Here is a 4,350-nt window from a genome sequence, read left to right as displayed (position 1 = left end):
CTGCTCTAAAGAGAGAGGGAGCTGTTGGCAGGGCACTGAAATGCCTGGTTCACACTCTCAAATGCTGACCGTTTTGTGCAGAGAAGCAGCGTTTCTGCTCAGGCTGCAGAGTGATCTCATGCGGGGGCCATCCTAGTGCAGGGGCCAAGATTCGCCGGGCTGGGGTTGGGAAGAGGGGCACCGGAGACGGGTCTGCAGCCCGTGAGGCACCATGTCCCAGCTGACTCGGAGGCAGCTGCGAAGCCTTGACTGGCGCCCACAGTGGGCAGGGTCTTCACGCGTGCTCCAAGCTTGCTCAGAGCCGCCGTCCGAAATCGAAGGGTGGACACCAGATGCCCAATTGGGCTCCGTTTTGCAGACAGTGGAAGTCTACAGCACGCGTCTGCAGCGCTGCGGAGGGCTGTGCCAGGGGCAGAGGGCTGCGCTGCCTCTGGGGTTGAGCCTCCAGTTGCGAGGACCGTGGCAGGGGTGGCCCTGCTGAATCCAGGTCATTCCCCTGCAGATTGTCCCCAGGCCCCTCCTCGGTGCTGTTCTGCTACTGCTGGCCTCATTGGTGCTGAGCAAGGGCGGGCGGAGGTGCGGTGTGGTGGAGATCCTGCGGCAGTACCAAGCCGTGCTCTTCGACGAGATCCACAACCTGGTGAGCCGGTCACCCCAGGGGAGGGCATGTGTCTCGGGCTGTCGGGGATGCCGGTGCGGGGTGTACAGCCCCTAGCACGTGGGAGGGGAGCTTGATCTTGAATGGGTCTGTAGGTCGAACAGAACGGTATTCCCCCTAATAGGGGGGCAGCGGGGAAGGGGGCTTGTTCCTGGGCTGCTCTGTGCAGTTCATCTGAGCGGTCCCGTAGAGCTCTTGTGTGCCGTGTGCAGGGTCCGGCAGGTTCAGGGCAGGGGCTGGGGGCAGGCGCGGAGCCGCACGCTGCTAAATCCTTGTGTTTCCCCACAGAAAAACCTGAGCGGCCCAGCTGAGGCCCACCGGAAGCACCGGAGCAGGGCTGGCCCTGCCTGCCGCTCCAACCAGGTGAGCGGTCCTGTCCCTAGCCAGGGGCATCCAGCTGTCCCCTCTGGGCATGGGGAGGGCACGCATGTGTGCCATCAACCCAGTGCTGCTGAGCCAGCAGTCTCCTTCATCCCCCGGAGGGGATGGCTGACCTGGGCACGCTCTGCAGCTGTGAAGCGGGGCTGGCCACGGAGGGGCTTGCACAGGGATGGGGGAAAGAAGGTGGAGATACGAGTTGATGCAATGGGTCAGTGCCCGCACAGCTCGGCGCCTCCCGGCTGGGCTCAGGCTCTGCAGCGTAGGCTCTGGCCACCGTCTCCAGCAGGGTCTCGGGGCTCCCGACTTCCAGACCTTGCTCCTGCTTGGTCCTGAGCCCGCGTGGATGCTGCTGTGGTCCTTAGCAGCTGCAGCATGGGCTGGAGCTCAGCTTTCCACCTGCTGAAAGCACAGGCCAGGGCTCAGGGGTTCCCCTGCATGCAGTCAGGCCATCTGGATTGCAGCGGTGCAAACGTCCCTCGCAAAGCATCCCTTTGGCCCAGCTCCATAGGAGCAGGGAGGTCAGTCGTTTGCTCTGCCCCACACGGGTGGGTGGCAACTATGACCCTTGGCATTGTCCTAATGAGGAGCATGGGGAGAGGGAAAGGTGGGGGGTCTATATTCAGCTCTGCCTCCCAGAGCCCCCTACTTGCACTAAGCTACCATGAACCTGGGTGGCACTTTCCTCTCGAATGGGCTTCTCCAGCGGAAACCTCCTTTCCCTTCCAGGAGCAGAAAATCCTGCTGTCCATCTACAACATGAGCATGTCCCTCCGGGCCGTGGCGAGCGGCTCCCTGCACGACTCCCGGGAGCTGGCTGCCATGAAGGTGGCCAGCAACACCGAGTCCGTGATCAGGCAGCACTGCCGGAAGATCCACAAGGTTGGGGCTTCCTCCATCTCCTTTGCCGTCCGCGCGGGACGGGGGTCAGCGCTGGGGTGGGGTTGGCAACCATTGCTTCTCTAGAGGCAGCTGCCCTGGATCTGAGCTGGGGGGCCTCTCCTTAGGACTGTGTTGTGTTTGCTTCCCAGGCTCGGCAGAGGAGCCCGCCACGGCCACCGGCTCAGGGGAAACAGCAGCCCCGCGGGGAAGGCAGCAGGCGCAAGCGGCAGAAGGAGCTGGCCCGGATGGCAGAAAGCTTACTCATTTGCTGGGAGAAGCTGTACTCGCTGCACTCGTGGGGCTGAGCCTGTGGGGAGCAACATGGGGCCTCGCCACGTGTGCCTGGCTCTCAGGGGGATCCACGCCAGACCGCGCTGACCTCTCTGCCTTCCGGCTCCGTGGCCCTGCCGGCGCTGGAGGCAGACCGTGTTTCCCCAGGACCTGTCTTTCTCCAGGGGAGCCGGACGTCTCCAAGCTTGCTCTGCAGCAGCCCCATGGGGCAAAGACTCAAGACCCCGAGTTGCATCTGCAGGGGCTGGGGCTGGATCGGCTCCCTCGTGCCCAGTGCTTCCCGGTGGCTCCGTGCTGCATAAGGCCGCTGCGGAGGGATGGAGCCGGCGGGGAAGAGGAGATGACAGCGGCACTCACTGCAGGACGATGCCTCTCTTCCCAAGTCACTGGGAGCTGGTACTGTGTATTGACATACAAGGCTCTCTCCTGGTAGCCCCTGAAGGACAAGGCGGGGGCGTTGGGCGGTGATGGTGCTTGGGGAGAGGCCGTGCGCAGTGCACGCGTTCGCTGTGGCTCCAGGGAGTCTGTGATCTTGGGCCCCGTGCGTGCCCCTGGCTTCCTCCTGGCCGGAGCATTGACTTCCCACAGCAGCTGGGAAGAAATGGGCTGCCCTTGGCTCCGCTCCCCTGTCTCAGCCCCAGTGGTAACATGCCGTTGCCCCTTTTTGCATCCAGACGGCAGAAGGGATCTCTGCCCTATGCAGGTGGTTCAAGGGACTCGCTCACTGAAGGGGGTCGGATGCCCTGCTATGTTTCCTGCTCCCTCGCAGTCCATGGGGAGAGTAGCCTTGGGAGGTACAGGGCACCTCCAGCTCCTGGAGACCCCAGCAGGTGCAGAGCACCCTCCAGGCCCCGTGCGGGCTCACAGGCACCTTGCCTGACCCTCGGCAGCTGGATGGCTGCTTGAATCGCCCACGTTTTCTATGCACCATAGCAAAATCCCTGCTGAAATCCAGCTGAGGGCGAGGCCGGAGCCTCGGTGGAGCTGTGCCTGGAAAAAGGAGAGAGAGGTGGAGAAATAGGTGCTCCCAGCTGAAGGGGTTCCCTGGGCTCCAGCTTTCCCGGCATTTGCAATAGTCTCTCGGAAGCTTGAAATAAAGCTCCTGGCCCTGCAGCGGCTGCAGTTTGTCCTGAGACCCCCGCCCGGTGCATGCAGCCCCCCGCCCCTTACACGGCCAGCATCCCCTTCTCCGCTGGCTTTCAGAGCCCCATCGGCTGCAGTGTGAGGTCCGGATTGTCTGGCTGGCCTGGACTCCCCTCTGCTGGCCGACGGGCACAGCACAGGCTCCTGGCCGGAGCGCCGCGCCACGGGAACAGCCCCCCACGGTCATCCTACCCCCTTGCCCTGGGCTCTCTGCGTGTCCCTCTGGCACCTTTCCTTGCTGGGGGTGGATTAACCCTCGTGCCACCCGTGCAGTCTGGGACATGCTGTTATGCTTGCATTGCAGGTGAGAGAGGCTAGCAAACTTGCCTGCGGTCGCTCGCAGAGTCGGTGGCAGAGGCCAGATGTGAGCCCGCCCGACCTCCCCAGCTCCCGCTGCACTGTTTGCTTCGCAAAAGGAGCAAAGCAGGGGGCTCTGCCTGTCTGCGAGGGCACAGCTGGCCCTTTTCGCCCTGCATGGGCAGAGGGGTTGTCTGTCTGTCCAGCATGAGACAGAGGCACTGACCCCCTGGACAAGCTGGGCGGGGGTGTCTGCTTGCTCCGTGTGCGCTGGGCACTAGATGGCAGTGGTAGGCCGCGCTGCCGAGCACGGTCCAGGCGTGGGGTTGCAGTCCCTTAGCCAGGGGCCAGCGCTGCCCAGGGGCTTGTTGGAGACTCCCTCCTCTGCCGGGGGGGAAGAGGTCAAGGGGCAGCACTGGACTTCCCACCCCCCATGCCAGGGGGAAAGGGGCTGCAGCTGGGAGATGGCAGGGCCACACTGGGACGGTCCCTGTGCTTTTGGGTATGGTCAGCTGATGCCCCCGGGCTCCAAAGTCCCAGCCAGAGCATCCCCTGGGAAGAGCCGGGGCAACCGGGTTTCTCGGGGTGCCCCGTTTCGGTCTCGTCTCCCTTGCTGGGGGCCAGCGGGGAGGGATGACCTTGCTGCGGAGGACAGACGGCAGCTGGCTCGGCTTTTGGCCCTGCTGGGGGGGGGGCGGGGG

This window comes from Alligator sinensis, unplaced genomic scaffold, assembly GCF_000455745.1.
Source record: "Alligator sinensis unplaced genomic scaffold, ASM45574v1 scaffold752_1, whole genome shotgun sequence".
Lineage (NCBI taxonomy): Eukaryota > Metazoa > Chordata > Crocodylia > Alligatoridae > Alligator > Alligator sinensis.
The sequence above is the reverse complement of the archived record's forward strand: the minus strand, read 5'-3'. Positions refer to the sequence as shown.